This window comes from Mus caroli, unplaced genomic scaffold (genome assembly GCF_978045245.1).
Source record: "Mus caroli unplaced genomic scaffold, Mus_caroli_1 scaffold_1, whole genome shotgun sequence".
NCBI lineage: Eukaryota > Metazoa > Chordata > Mammalia > Rodentia > Muridae > Mus > Mus caroli.
The window spans coordinates 143,768,746-143,785,749 of record NW_028227256.1 but is presented as its reverse complement, the minus strand read 5'-3'; the positions used below and the strand labels follow the sequence as shown (position 1 = coordinate 143,785,749).

Sequence of the window (17,004 nt, the reverse complement as noted above, 5' to 3'; positions counted from 1 at the left end):
ATTCTGGTGATAGCCTCTTCATAGTTTTGTTCATCTACTCAGAACACAGTTTCCTCCTCAGCGTTTACTTGGCTCCTCCTGTGGCGCCTAACACTGCACATACTATTTTGGACATAGTAAAGTTTAAGCAGCTGAGTTTAACTCTTTCCCCCTAACTTTATAGGCTAGTTCACTGTGTCTTCTGATACTAAAAATTCCCACTCTGTTGATCTACGAGTACTACATTATTCTACATTTTTACGTTCTCTTAATACACCTACTCTTGTAGATCTGACTCCAGTCTAGCTTCTCTCAATTGTATTTAGTAGGTCCTTAATTGGTGTCTCTCCCGTCTACTTTAGAATATGAATGTTCTCGCATCTTTCACATTGTATAGGTTAAAGCTGCCCATATAAGGGAATCTTTGTATATATTTAGCGCTGATAAGCGTCGATTCCAGAGGACCCTTTCTCCTTATTTATTTTAACTCAGAAGGTAACACAGTGCCTCTGAATTACAGCTCTAAGTGCTCTCCATCTTAATGAGGGTGAGTATTCCTGTGGGAAGTCCATACTGCAGAGGGAAGTAATCTCCTGCTTGATCCTGTCAATACAATCTTGTCCTACCAATAAAGAGGGCATTAAATGTTGCTGCCTAATGGTAGAACTGATTAGGAAAAATGAAGAGAAGGGGAGTTTCATTCCTTAACAGTGTCCAGCACATGAGACAATGTTTCTTAGTAACACAAAGTGTGCGAGCCTTTTGGGCTACCAGATAGCTTAAAACATGGGAGTTTCAGCATGGATGAGCATATTTAAATTTTTATAAAATTCGTAGTGAGCATCATAAGGAATCACACAAAAACTGTCTAATGAAATCTGTTCAGAAATTGATGTTAGGAAATTAATTTTTATTCCATTAGACTCAATTCTAGTTATAAAAGAATATTTGAGGGGCCTAGACATTTCAAGCATTTGTTACTCTTGTAAGAATATCTGCGATTTATTCCGAGGACCCTCACGACTCAGACCTCTGGTTCAAGGGGAGCTGAGGCCCTCTTCTGACCTCCATGAGCTCCAGAGATGCATGAAGTGTACATACATATCCATGCAAGTAAAACAGCCAAACGTGAAAAATAGAATGACTTAAGAAAACCTAAAGAAATATGAGAGAACTGTGATCTGGATCTGACTCCCTTCTGCCTTCTCTGAATTGTGTTTTCATAGGTCCTTACTTAGTGTTTGATGCTTTCATTTCTGCAAGTGTGTGCTACACACACTTTTGCAAAATCCAAACTTTCCACAGAGGAATGTCCTACTTATCTGTCTGGGTTCCTCTTATTGAACTTTCCAGGTGTGGTCTCATCACATTGGAAGAACGTTGAAAAATGTTTTAAGCAAGTATATCCTCTCATCTGACTTTCGCTCTGTTCATTTAGCATCCACTGACTCACCTACTACAATCTTCTGCTTTTTCGTTCTGTTAAGAACTGAATCACACATTAGTTTCTTATTATAAAGTCCCATTAAAACCGTCCTTGAATAATACCTTACTGTTTTTTTGAACATGTGTCATGAGAACTTTAGAGCCAACTGATAATATATTACACTTAATATATTCTCGTCTCAGAACAGTGAAACAGAGGACAATTTAAGAAAAAGGTTAAACAAATATATGTGTAGAAACAGAGTGGAAATAACACTTGCAGACACTAAGATTCAAAGTGGCTTTACCATTCATGCTTTTTTGAAGAGTCTTACATCTTATAACTCATACTTTATAAAATAAAACTCAAAAATAGTGATCATTCTTCTCTTACTTTCATGAATATCATCCTCAGTTTTCTTCTAGTAAAGATGTTGAAATGCTTTAAAATAGTGTTACTATCAAACAATTTGCAAAATGATCACTAGAAGTTTGTTCAGCAAAAGAAATAATACTTCTTCTAACTAAAATCATACTAGAAATAGTTTTAAGTAAGTACACTAAAATGCAGCCAGAAAAGTCTAGAATTGGGTTACTGAACAGACAAAATTTGTGTTGTGAAGGACCAAAAATACCTCAGAGTTTACCCAATTTGCAAAGAAAGGTCACAGCATAATTAGAAGTTATTTTATTAAAAATTGTAAATAATAATGTGTTCTCTGGCTACACACATAGAAGTTAAATTAAGTTTAGTTAACTTTCAAGGCAGGCCCAGCTTTTTAAAATGTTAAACAGCTTATGATTGATTATTCAGATCATAGAGGAATTCCTTAAAATTAAAGATAATTTTTTCAGAGAAGTTTTTCAGATAATCATTATCCAAATATAAGAAAATTAAGTATGAAGGATTCACAAATTTTTGGTAGCTCCCAATTATGTCTTCTTCCTATTTATAGATGCCACTCCATCCACAGGGTAATTCCACGATATTTTACACAGCATGAAACAGGGATGTGTGACTATTTCTTTTTTTCTGGTATACCTTTAGTATCAACAACCAAGTCCCACAGGGTCACAGACCTTATAGAATTTGACATACAAACACTTAACTATAATAAAACATAAAATTTGTGAAGAAAGTCCTTGTGGTGTCAATCTGAGATTTTATTTATTTTAATTATTAAAACTAAATGAGCTAATAGCTAAATAGTATTAAATTAAAATGTTCTTGATTCAAGGAATTTGGAATTCTTTTGAAAAAAATTGAATGAGATCATGTAAAATAGGAATTCTAACACTTTTTTCTCATTTCCTGACTTCTTTGTCTCTTTAATTTTTCCTTTAATATACATAATAGAAATATATTTTGAATTGACCTTTCTCTAGGCTGAATCCTTAAAAACACATCTTCTTTAAACAGAAATATATTGACAATATCAAGATTGGACATTCATGACAATGAAATGGGCAAGCAAGCACCACATCTCTCCTATTGGCTAAATAAGTGCTGAGAATACTTCAGATAACAAAGACTTGTGGACCTCTGCCTTACCATTGCTTAAATCGGCCATGTTTCTGCTGTATTTCTAAGGCTTTATGTACACAATTATCCACTTTTTAATACATAGTTTTGTTAAGAATCAAAAATAAAAACATAGCAGAGGAGATTTCACTAAGCAAACTAAGTCAGAATTACATATTTAAAAAGTAGGTAGTGCTCTCCAGTACCTTCTGAACACCTACTGACAGATGATGCCAGAAATGCACATATTTCTAATTGAATGGTGTCTCTTCACTAACCTTAGGATGTCTGACATGGGTGACAGATATACTAGCTAATGAAATAGTCTCACATCACCTAATGTTAGTAATATACTGAGATGAAATTAAGTCCTTTGTTTTTTTTTTTCCTAATGGAAAACATCTGCTTGTACACTGTTCCTCAAAATAGAAATTTAAGAAAATTTAATAATTTCAACAACAACTCTGTGCAAAATATTAATTTAAGACCTATAATAATCCTAACTATTAATAGGTTCAAATGCTGATACACTAAATTTGGATAGAAAACTTAATGTAAATTTTCATTAAATATAACACACACACATATTATAGCTTAGCTTCCACATTTCAATAACCATCAAATATTTGAAGAAAACTCAGAAAAGAAATTAAGTGGGCAAAATTATGTCTGATAATTAGAGAAGAGTGACTATTAAATATTCTTGTTATGTTATGAAATGAACAGTAATTTGGAAATCAACTAAGTAGAACATAACAGAAATTATTTCACAAATAATAGTCACAGGAAAAGCTATTTATCACACTTACCTGAGGCCTACCTTAGTAATAACTACATTTTAATGGAGAAATTATATCAATAGATAGGAAATAGTTGTGTTTACCTCAGACATTTCTAAAAGACAGCAAAATATAGCCAATTTTGGTCAGTTTTGTGATGAAATAACCATGTAGGAGATGGATAGGTAAACAAAATTTCTGTTTGCTTTATGCACTATGGATCATTGAAAGTAAACAAGTATATTAATAGGTCATCAAAACAGTTCTTGGGAGCAGCTGCCTCTTCCTTGAAATCAAAATTGATTCTTCAGTTAGCTGTTGTCTGGATGGGCTCAAATGCAATAAAGACAGTAGTGGTCTTTGGCTCTCCTGCAAGCCTATATGCAACACACTGGAATTTTTTATCCCATCCAAACAAACTCAACAATGACATGTTAAATATTATGAGAGTTATGGTTAGATATAAAAAAAAAAGACTCAAAAAACCTCACCATACTAGAGTTTACTGTCATTACAAAATATGATCAAATTTGTTTCCCATATGTAATTTACTATTAAAATACAGTACTGTTTGTATATTATTCAATAAAGATTGTTTTACATTTAAAATAATGGTAGTCAGTTCCTTGTGGTAAAGTTGTGGAAATGGATTGTTATAATGGAAAGAGGAAGATAGAGAACGTCGTAAATGCATGGCACCAGCAATGTATTAACTCACAGTTAAGTATAAAATTTCCTACTTAAAAAGTTTTTATTTTCATTTCTCCATATACATTTACAGAATTTATATTTCAGAACATATTTATTATGTTTTAAACCATGAGGATATTTACACATTAAAAACACAACAGACACTTGAGTTTATCACCTATCCCAAACTCTTCCCAATTTCAATAGTTGTATTATATATTTACATTAACTGTGATAGAAGACCTTGTGCTAATTAACATATCTCAAAGCAGCCACAAAGATTCCTGTATTCAAAGTATACATATATCAGTTTTTACACAATAATAAACAACTAGAATAAACATGATTTATTTTGCTTTATTTAGTTTTGTCTCTCAGACAAGGTCTCAAATCATATCTGAGACTGGGATAAAACTGTGTAGGATAGACTAGCTAGCTTTGAAGACAGAGCAATTCCCTAGCTTTGGTTTTCTGAATAAGTGGATTTTAGACAAAACAAAAACAAAAACAAAAAACCATCAACAACAACAATAAAGAAAAACATGTGATTTTTAAATATGGCAGTTGAATAAACCCATAATGTTCAAATACATTATTTAAAATAACATTTTCTGCAAACTAGCTTATGTCTGTGAATCTCATTGTTTTAAATAAAAATTCCATTTGAATAAAAAAGGGAATATATAAAAATTGCATGTTATGTACTGGCCACTATTTGAAGCTGAGCAATCTAAAATTCATGCTCACTCAGTCCTGTTCTCTCCAAGGCTAGATTGTTTTTTAATAGTGTAATATTCTAGAGATAGATTTAAAAATTAACAAGATGCAAGAGTCCAGAAAAGTTAATAAAATCTAGCTCAATTCTGATGAGGTTGGCTGATATAGAATTCAGGAAGAATAAGTCTATCTGTAAGTATTTCTTCACAGTAAATCTATAATGGAATTTAAATGAAACACACCATTATGAGAGAATAATTCTTGCAATAGCATAGTGCTATAATACGTTTGAGTGTAATGTTCATATATTTATTAATCCAATCAATAAATGTGTATTTTATAGATTTAATTTGCTGGAACTATAATATGATAGTTCCTTTATTAGCTATTAAGGAGAATTTGTTATACTTTGGGTGCTCTTAAGGCATCTAGGTAAATTAGGGTTTATATATTAAAACAATACTTAAAACAATTTGTAAAATAGGTCAGACTATGGATAACTATATTTTAAACTGTAGGCATAATAAACTTTTTCAATAATAAATTAAAATTGAAAATAGTAGATATCAAATCAGTGTATTGTCAAGTATGTAGATTATATATCATTTCTGCATCACAATTTGCATTTCCTTAATTGAAAATAAACCTCCAAACAACACACCAATTTCATCCTTAAAATGTAGTAATGCATCCTCTGCATCAAAAAATATTAATTATGTAAATTCATCTTTGGGGGAAATAAATTTGCTACAGGATCACAATTGGACCTCTGTCACTTGTTAAAGAATGAAAACTTTGTTACTTGGAATACAAATTAGTAAACACTTGAAAATTCTTTGCATTATTTATTTTAAACTTTATTAAGAGCAGTAGATTCATAATATAAAATAATTACCTGTGAAATCCATTCAATGGGATAGAAATATTTGTGAGAAATTGAATACAAATGTTCTTTGTGGATCATCAAATATTTTTGAAAAGGATATAAGAGTCTTCAAATGTAAATGTCAATTATATTTGAAGACCATTGTGAGGGGTTATGTTTGCCATTTGATACCTTTAAGATAGTCATCAACTAGTTCTTGGTAAACTTTTCGGGCATTGAGTCAATGGAAAGCCCATTAGTACTCAGATTAAATTTCAAATTTAGAGACTCGATTCTATTTTATAAAAGAGAATAAACATTGTTATACACTTTTATTATTTAAATAATTAAAATTGGCCATCAAAAGACAATGATATTAAAACAGAAAGTAGTATTGCTATCTTTTGACCTCAATGGGAATGTATATAATTTAATATGGAAGTTATAAACTGATATAATATACATAATGATATATTGAAATACTGTCCAGAATAATACTTCAAAGTGTTAAAATGAAATTCACCAAGTAGCTACTAAATTAAAACACTAATTCTTCAGATGTCATCCTCCCCTCCTTCATTTTAGTAAACTATGAATATATGAAAGATACTATGAGTTACAATTTAATTTTTTACCACTTTATTATTATTATTTAAGACTACTTTTTATTTCACTTGAGAATGGAGATTATCAAACTGATAAATATCAATCCACTAAGTATCAGCATTTTCTTTCATTAATTGATAGCAAGAAGGCAGTCAATTAAAATCCTCATTTTCTAAAACTGTATGTACTTTCTTATAAATATAAAATACAAGGTAAATATCCTGTCAATAAAACAACATCTGCAATGCCTCAACAAGTGTGTTATTTTACTTTTTAAAAATGGAATAATAGTAAACCTCAGGTGCCACCAATACACCATAGACTAAGAATACTTCATAATCACATTCAATGGTTCAGTCAACATTTGTTCCTAAGAAGTTATAACACTATCCTGAGACTAAGAAATCCAAAGACACAGGAATCCTTGGAGTGGATGAATTGTGGTATTTTTGCAGCATGTTTGCCTTTAACTTCTTTCAATTTTATCTTGGCATGTCCTTAGAAAACATACTCTACTCTTTCTTACTCATGTGAGAAATAAGAAAATAAATTAAAACTGGTGAGAACAAGTCTTATTAGGACAATAATAAATGAGGTAGAACTAAAATGGAGATGCAGGAGAAAGTCTTCGAAAGTTCAACATTTCCCATGAACTTCCTCTTCAGAAGGGAAGGAAGTAGTGGAAAGAGTCTTCAAAAACTATATCATTGATCCTATATCCTAAACATAATTACAAACATACATGGGCTTCTCTTTTATTAAATAATAGATTTATGTTAATCTTGTCCCATACTGTTATCATAGTCTCATTTATGCTGGAAGTATTTCAATATTAATGTCCATTTTCTATATTAATAAAAATTTTTGAATCTTCCTCTAACCATTATCTTTTCATTTGAAAAATGATAGGAACATACTTTTTAACAGCAAGAAATAGAAGTTATAAAGACCCCAACTATATTTCTTCTCCCTCGTGCAGAACATGCCTATGAAGAACTATTTCGGAAAGCAATTGTATTGCACTTAATAGCATCAGTCTCGTAACACAGTTAATTGTAAGGATGGTATGTGCATGTATTTGTAACATGAGTCCCAACACCTATGCTTTAATAACAATGCTTCTTTCAACTTAGATTTGATTACTTAGCTGTAGTGCACCAATAATTTTGTTGAAAACAAGCAACAGGTACTATAATTTAAGCATCATACATTTATGCAATAATGTTGGTTTTCTTAACACAAAATAGCCTAAGAGAGAATGAAATAATACCTGATTTGGTTAAAAGTAAATGAAATTGATCCTTAAATGATCTCCTGTGTATTTCACTGCAAGACTATGACTTAAACAGCATTTCACATAAATATATTCTCCATCAATCCAAAATTGAATACAGATGCACACATCTACATAGAGATATAATGAGCATGCTTTTTACAACAACCTCCAGAGACTAAAATGTAAAAGAACTGGCAAATTGAAATTTGTTAATGACTTTCTCTTGTGGGGTAAAACTGCCATTTGCTTCTAACTAAGAAAAGTACTACAACTTTGCAGCTTTCCAACCAAAAGTAGCAATTATTCTTATTTATTCAATATTTTATCCGGGAACCTTACAAGCAGAAAAAATATTGACTCAGAGGTCTAAGTCAATAAATGTAAGCACTAAAATTATTTCACAGAGATTGTAAAGATAATTTCCTAGACAAAATGCTATTAGCAGCTGACATGGCTTTAGGATGGTGTCTTATTAATTTGATGGGTTTTCTGCTTCACTATGGGCAGATTCTCAGCTCCTTCAACTCTAACCAGAATTTAACAAAATAAAGACAGTAATAATAATTAAAAAAATACATTAGACCATGCAGATGTATTATTCTACTTACGTTAAATCTGATAGTAGAAGAAACCTATTGACTGCTCAATCTACATATCTACCAAACTTTGACTAAAAATAAAAAGTTTATTTTAGGTGTGTTTCCATAATTTTCTCCCTCCCTCTTTTTTTTCAGTTTTTCAGTTGTTTTTCTTAGACTTAGACGTATCTGTACCTGGGGATCATGTAAAACCCTGCCTTTGGGCAACCTCCTCTTCCTCCTCCAATTTTATAAATCAATTTAATATCAAACCCGAGTATTTTTGCTTTCAAGATTGAAAAGATAGTATAAGGGTGTCCCCAAAAAAACATTTTCTCAAGTAGTCAAAATTACTTTTTTTAGTTCAAGAGGCCCTCGATAGTTCTTCAGTTGCCCTCTGTATAGGAAGGTTTGTGACCTCAGCGAAAGACATGGTATAAGACATTTCTGCAAGTGCCACTTCCATATTGCATTAGGACCACCCACCCCTTCCTCTAACTCTATACCTTCCCAATCATTGCCTCTCCTCTAGGTCCATTTCATGATTTTTCTACCACTGTTCAACATTTAAATAAAACCACATTAAACATTTAAATGAATGCACATTGAATCACTAAAGGATATTAAACATACTCATGAATGTGAATATTAAGAAGTTATGGATCTTAGAACCATCTAAAAATGCATGTTTTCAGTAGGTCAGAATAGAAGTATCATCACAAGATAGGTCAAACACAGACTATAAGGTTGCTGATATCACACAGACCTTCAGTCCTTACCTGGTTAACTGCATGATGACAAACAAATCAAAAGAAAAAGTCCCCAGATTCTGAATCATCTGTCTCCACGCTGCTCTGACAGCTTTACAGCTTAGGGTTTTCTTCCTTGCTTACATATATTTGTCTGGCAATCCTTTGCAAGGAATGCTAGGGTTAATCTGTAACCCAGGTCACCTCCTCCTCTTTTCCAACAGCTGTTTGACAGCTCACACAGAAGAGAAAGTGCATTTTACCCTTTCAAGTAGAACCTACCCTGAATCTCCACACCAAGGCTCCCTTTACAAGGAGGTCCCTGCTCTGCAGGAGAACTGATCACGTTCTGGACCTAAAGGAAAGTACAAGGCTTTCAGCTTCAACTCTTAGGGACTGGGAGAACAGCCATCAAAGACTTCAACTCTCTTCCCCTGTTTGGCTACAGACGCTGCAGAAACCCGCAGCCCAGAAGCGCCACCCCCTCCCTGGTGGTCACCACTGGAGCTGAGAGCCCAGAAATCAGTGTTCTTTCTCTCAACCCACCTCCAGGAAAAGGGGGTGAGCAAAATAAAAAGAGAACTTTATACTGGCTTTAATGTAAGCTTGTATCTGCTACGCCTCAGACTGCGGATAACATAGCATTCCAAGCCCTGACTCCAAGTTGAAATCCAACTCACTTCACCCGACCGCCCTCCGGATTCTGTGAGTTAGTGAATGAAGGAAAGGCATGAGTGATGATTAGCAATACTTAAATACTGATCTAAAAAAAAAAAAAGTCCTTCAGCTATCCTAAGCGCTACTAAACAGGCAGATAACAGCAAAGATCGGGGTTTTTAAAAAGCAGCATCCTGGGGAAGCATCGCGCGCTGTGCTTAGACTCAGCTCATGAAAATAATAAAGAAATTGCAACACAGAACGGTGTTAAGAGATTACAGAAAAAGCAAGTCTTTCTTCCCCACAGAAGAGGTTTGGGAGCCCAGGAAAACTAGACAGTCGACGTTGTGGGAGGTTGAAAACCCCTTGTGAACCTCACTCTCCTGGGCTGCAAATGTCCACCGTGAGCCGCAGGGCTGAGAGCGAGCGTAGCCTGCGCCAGCGGGTCGGGACTCCATCCCCACCCTCGCACTCCCGCACCAGCACTGAGCCCTGGACCAGCCAGGCTACTAGGCGCTTTGCCCTCCACGTCCCCAGAACCCAGGAGGCTTAGATATAGCCTAGGGCTGCCGGGGAATCTCCAAGACACACTCGCCTGTTGCTAGCCCTCTGGTTAAAGCATTCTTGGCTGCAAGAGCCTGTCTCTCCTGTCAATTTCCCTCACAGAAGGCAGAGCTCCGGGTTCTAACCCAGCAAAACGCACTTACCTAGACAGCGAACGTCTGTGCCTCACTGTGTCACACTGATTAAGCAGAAAACCGTCTGACTGCACTGAAAGTTTTCTCCCTTCTCTCTCTCTCTCCCTCCACCCTTGCGCAACAGCAGTAGTCCTCCAGAGAGGGGATTTGAATTGGCGAATTACACCAAAGCCTCTTTTCTTCAAATGAAGTCACGGACGCTAATAGCCCTGGCTTGCAAGGCAGGACGGACCAAACTGAACTGGTAAAGACAGCAGGTAGACTAGCGCTGGGTGAGGGACGCCAAGAGGTGCGGATCACTGTGTGAGCCCCAAATCCTCTCACACTCGGTGGGAAGCAAAGGGGAAAGCCCTGGGATCTGAGGAGGGGGAGGGGGATGGTGCGATGCTGCAGCTGGAGTACTTTTATGTCTGGAAGCTTTAAAGCCTTTTGAATTAAAAAGAAAGAAATCATTGCCTAGATTGTCGCGTCAGCCATCAATGACTGGAACAGTTCTTTCCCAGAAATTAAAAAGAACACCCCCCCCCAAGGAAAAAAGAGTCAAAATAACTTAGGAAGGAGAGGCTTGAACAATAGATCCTCACCTCCATCCACCCCAATAAAGGGGGATTGTGCAAAAATGTGTGCTTTACAGATTATGGACATGTGCATGTTTGTGATTGATAATTACCAAACTCTTGGCCAAATGTGAAGTGAAAACCAACATTTAAATGTTCCTCAAAGCAACTTGGTGGAATGAGAAGGATCATCAGTCAAAGACCATAGAAATGTTCATAAAAGCACAAAACAGGGACCATATTAACATACTTATTAAAAAACTGAGGGCAGGGGTGGGCAAGTGTGAAGACAGAGGCAATTACATTTTTCATGTAAAGTCCCTCCCTGAATTTCAATGTGTTAGAACCCAGATAATCAGTGGCTTCTGAGAGCTCTCTTCATCTGAGTGGAGACCTCTCTGACCAATTAACTGTCCCCAGCACAATTTACAAAATCTAAATGCATTGCAAAATGCTGCCTAGACAGTAACCATGATGACCAGAACAATGTGTCCAGGAACATATTGGATATTGTATAAAGAATGATGCTCTCAAAACTCGGGACTCTTTTCCTTGCCATATAGTGACATGTTAGTATTTAGGATCCTACTAAATCAATAGACACACTTAACCAAAGTCCTCTCTCATCCATTCAGTTGTTTAGGATGAGATAAACACTTGCTGACCTGGACCACCTTCTGAAGATCAGAGAGACTAGTGAACTTTCCCAAACCCATACATAGCCAGCCCTCCATCAGAAATAGCTATCCTGCAGGCATTACCATAGACTAATAGAAAAAAAAAATTACCACCTCAAATGGTACAATGCTGTGTACCAAGAGGGGTACATTCCGGGGAGGTGATGTCCACATTACCTGATAGAAATGTATAAAGATGGAGGATTTTCTTTTTAAAGGAGGTATTGGGGTAAGTTATTTCATGGGCTACATCCTACTAGTTCCATCATGTACTAATGGTCACACAAATAAGTATTTGCAATCTGAAATCAACTGTACAAAGAACGGAGAAAGAGACAGAGACAGAGAGAGATTGAAGAAAAAGTAGTGCTTATTTTAAAAAGTAAAAATTAACAGAAGTTGTAAAGTACTCATCACATATAAAGAATTACTTACCAGAGGAAAGTTAATGAAGCAAGACGAGTGTGCGAGAAACATATCCACGATTCAAGGAGACATCCCATGATCTTCCAAAGCAGTGTAGAGTGGTGAGCTGCAGGACAGTAGAAGTTGGAAACACTCAGTAGTTCCTGGTGGCATCTAATCAGGTGAAAGTCACTTATTCCAGGGGCCAAGAACCCAAAAGTAAAGGAGGCAAAAATGTTAAAGAAGTGCTTTCTTTCTTTCTTTCTTTCTTTCTTTTTTTCTTTTCTAAGAATGGGTAACAGTGGGAACCTTTCTTATGATAATCCTCAGGCAAACAAATGTACCAAACTGGAAGAACCCACAAAGTGAGGAAGCTGGGTAACCCAAGAGAACAGGATGAATAAGACAAATCTCCAAAGAGAAGTGAAAGGATGTGCTGTAAACAGGGAGTAGACAACTAGTGAGCTAGGCTGTAGTCATCTTCAGAGAGCAGCAGCACTGATTTAGGCTGCTGGGGATGATCCAATGAGAATTCAGGAGAGCAGCGCTTCGGAAATCCTGCAGGATCTTCCCACTCACAGTTTTCAGAGTTTACCTGAGCTGGGAACGTTATCATTAGGATTAATAGTATTCCATCGGTGAATTTCACTAGCACTTCCCTGGAACCCTTTCCCTTGCAGAAACTGATCCAGGCATAGTAAGAAAATCGACTTAACACACACCCCAAATAAACCAGCAGGACCGGTCCCATTGCATTGATCTAATCCTAATCGGTTTTTGCATAGACAGGGGCTGGGAGGTGAATGGTTGAAGGTCATAGTCACTCAGAGTTTTCCAGGGCGCTATGCTTTGGAGGGTTAGCAAGAGGAACCAGAAGCTGATGATGGGTTACCTAAGAGGCAGCAGCCTTCCTAGGTCCCACTTCCTTGTTAAATCATGCAGCCTGTGTTTAAGGCAATTGCTTTCAGTACTGAGCCCCTGCGCTAAAGACCATGCTCCAAGAAGCTAGATGTTAGGGCAGTCCGAGAACTGTCTCTGGTCCACTGGGGGTGGGGTAGGAGGGGTGCACGAGTGGCCGTCTGTGCCATGTCTGCCTTGCATTTGATTCCAGCAGTTACCAAGCTAAACTAGAGAAAGAAATAGCTTTGTTGTGGATTGCATTGTCGAGCCATTTTCGTGTCCTGATACCGCATAAACGATCACCTGATCGCTGGATCGATTGGGTAAGATTAGCCTGATCTCTTCTCCCTTTCTCTTTTTGTGACCACCCCCCTTCGCAGTTCTCTCCCTAAATCTTTCTTTCACCCCTCTCTTCCCTTCTCCTTTCCTCTTTCCTCTCTGAAATCTACTGCCACTGGGGAACTTGCCTGCTTGAGAAGCTTATAACACTGTAACCGATTTATTTATTTATTTATACCACGGAATGGCCATCACCTCCCTTCTAAAAGTATTTTTTGAGGGGAAGATTCTGGGTCCTTATCTTTAGAGATTCTCTGAATGACCCAGAAGGTGTGTAGAGAGTACAGTCAGGCAGGAAAGTCCTTAGTTAGCCCTGGATTCCAGCTCAGTCTTGCTGAAGCTTACAAATTATGTATCTGTCTGTTTTAGAAATCAAAAGAGAAGGTAGTTTGGTAATCAATTTATTTGTTGTAGAAACTGAGTTCCTGAATGATGGAAGGGTTAATCATTTACCGAGGATAAAAATGTTCTTCATAAGTAATCTTATTTTCTGCGGTTGAAAAGGCAACACATTGCTTCTCAGCGACCCATCCCCCACTCCATTCATTTATATCCTTTCTGTATGTAAATCACGGAGGAGCTGGGTCGCTGGAAATTTTCTTTTCCTCTTTCTTAGGAGAGTAGAAGCCTGCAAATGTGAAATTGGGGGGGGGCGCTTTGGAAACAATATCAATATTTTAAGGTCCTTCCTATCTTGTATAAAAATACTCACAGGTAAAGTATCTTTGGTTTCTTAAGGATTCCTCTCACTTTTAACTCTTTCTTTTCTGGAAATGATGTGACTCTTGGTGTAGCAGCTCATGTTAAATATACTATAAGCACACTTTAGCTAGCTCTGTTTTAAAATTAATATTGTTTCAGCTATAGTAATAATGCTATTTGTTGTTTTATCCCATCTTACAGGAAAGATAACATTAGAAATATTTTATTAAGTATGTATCTTAGTTCCAATTCATATATCTGATCCTCTGTCCCAATTAAATATTTGCTGGTCATGATAAAGATTTCTGGCTTGCCAAAAGTCTATAGCACGTCCACTTGTGAATGGTTATCTTGAAGGGAGGGCATGTACAAACTTGTGAAGGAGCTGAAAAGCTCTTTGATAGTACTGCGATTATATTCTGCTAAATGTGGAGAATAACAAGTCTTGAAACTGGCATGAACTTGGATTATAAGTGCAAGCTGACTATATTGGACCCAAAGTATTACCCGATGATGCCAAATAGAAAGCATTGCAATTTTGAATTACCAAATACATTTCACTGTCAAAACATGTATATTAATTTTTTCTCTGTTGTTAATTCTAGTGTAGTACCTTATCTCCAAATTTCAATAATACAAGATAAGCTAATTAGTGTAAATATGCATGTCTTTTGCAAACATGAGGACTTCATTCTTAACAGAAATATATATTGAAATTCTATTGACTAAAAACAAATTTATGATAATCATCATTATAGAAGTCTGTACTATAACGTAAAGTCAGGAAGAGAGCTAAGTGCCATGCATCAGAAACAAATTGAAATGTGTGTGCTCAAGTATCTGTAGTGTTTCTTACTTACTATCAAAGACTGCCAAATGCAAACATTTTGTGAGGACATGGTGATGTAGCTTTCCTTTTTCTTTTCAGGATGCACACAGTCCTGAATGCTCTGACAAAGTAGAAAATTTCTTTGGTGTCTCATTTTATAACAAGATGGAGTATTTCTGTGTATCTCTGTATTTATTACATAGGCTGACAAATTTTGCCAAGAGGACCTGAGGCTACATAAAACGCTGATATCAATATCTTGGGATATGCTCACTACCAATACAGCTTAACAACTGTGTCGTATACAGTCCATACTTTCTTTCTCTGAGAACCACAGAATGCTGCCCAAGGACACTTACCCAACTGACAGTTAAGAGGAATGTGTTATTTATTTAGGACCCAGTCTGACTTTTGTCAGACAATTGAAACAAAGTTTTATTTTATAGGCATCCACAGTAATGTACTCTTGTACTCTGTATTTATAGCTGTGTAGAACTGAGGCAAGCTTAGACTAAGTATTAAGACCTTGACTCAACAAGCAGTGTGTATATGTGGTGTATATTTGTGTATGTGTGTGTGTGTGTGTGTGTGTAATATTCTTAATTTTTTAAAAGGACATGGAAAGAAAAATTCATTTGATGAGTCTTAGAAACTTAAGAAAAGTTTTGTATTTTTAAAAATATTATTAATTAATTTATATGTTTGAGTAAGATATTAAACTATATGATTACTCAAATATACCTTCATGTAATGTCATAGACATTGTGTCCCCTGTCTTGTTTTCAGAGCAAATGTCTTTTTTTACAATGCATTAGGAATGTAAGATATTTTAGTTTTAAGCTGAGAGGGTAGCTTCTTTCATTCCAGGGTGCTCATCTGAAGGTACTCATTTAGTGAATTTCAAGCAAACGATGGGTGTTCTTTGCCTTCTTGTCTTATCTTCCTTTAAGCTACAAGTAAATATATTTCACATATTACCTTACTAAAAAAAATTTGCCAAAGCAGTATTAAAATGATTTAATGCTAGAGATGGATTGTAGAATTAGAGAAGGTTCTTCATATAACTGGATCTGTGGGTTGGTCATTCAGAGCCCCCTCTGAAAAAACAGAAACACATTCATATTCTTTTAATTCTTTTTATATTATTTGGTTGTGTGTGTGTGTGTGTGTGTGTGTGTGTGTGTGTGTGTGTGTACAGAAGCTCACATGGGGAGTCACCTTTCCACCATGTAGGGTTCCAGGATTGACCCCTCACTTTGAGGACTTGATGATAAGAATTAACCCTGCTGTGCTATGACCCATCCAGCAGTTCCAGTTATTCGAGAGTCTCGAGGAGACCTTCTCCTAAGAACCAAATGTGGGGAGAGAAAGATGGACACTAAGTGCAAAAAACGACAGGGGAAGCAGTCTGAGTAGCATCAAGGTGTCACTGTATTCAGCAAGGCTCAAGGCTTAAATGCACAAGCAAAGGGGGAAGTACTTCTCAGCAGGAGGAATGGGGCAGCAGAAATTTTTCTTTTGGCGACTACACAAGGAAGCAGGAACTTGGTGGTATCAGGGTACATCTTGTGGTCAGGACATCCAGCACTGACTTAGGGCTGGAACAATCTGTGGTTGTTCTCTGAACGGTGCGTTGGTGGCCTGCTTTTGACCCCCTTTTCTTCTCAGGAGGAGAGGCCCAATTCGGAGATCAAGACGATAGAGTTGTCTCAATAGCTCCCAACAGTGCTGTCTCAACATTGTCCTCAAAATAAATACAGAAATCATGCTGCAGGTTGCTTACACAGAAAGTATCTATATGTCATGTTATTTTTAATATTAAATGTAAGTTATAAGAAAATATAAAATTAAGAACCCATTAAGGAAAAGTTTATATATGTATATGAACTGAATATGTAAATATGAATATATATTATTACTTACAGATGAAATTTGATGCATGCATATTTGTCCTCACTACAATATTGAAGCTTACTTGCTTTAGTCTCCTTGCTGTTTACTTTGTCTTCAGAGCTTTCACACCAAAAGTATTCAAAGTTGCTTTAGTACCTCTG

General features: G+C 36.0%; 1 protein-coding gene across 3 annotated transcripts in view; it reads right to left on the bottom strand.

Annotated features, from left to right (window-relative positions):
* The window catches only part of Brinp3 (BMP/retinoic acid inducible neural specific 3), a 372,378-nt gene extending 359,728 nt beyond the window's left edge, over nt 1–12,650 (bottom strand). The window contains exon 1 of one of the 3 annotated variants that reach the window (XM_021165977.3): nt 12,211–12,650. The gene's annotated coding sequence lies outside the window, so the exon portion shown is untranslated. Of the gene's footprint in view, nt 1–9,216; nt 9,557–10,550; nt 10,818–12,210 lie in introns of those variants that run through there. The other 2 variants (XM_021165986.3, XM_029483285.2) reach the window with 2 other exon arrangements.
* Between the last annotated feature and the right edge of the window lie 4,354 nt (nt 12,651–17,004).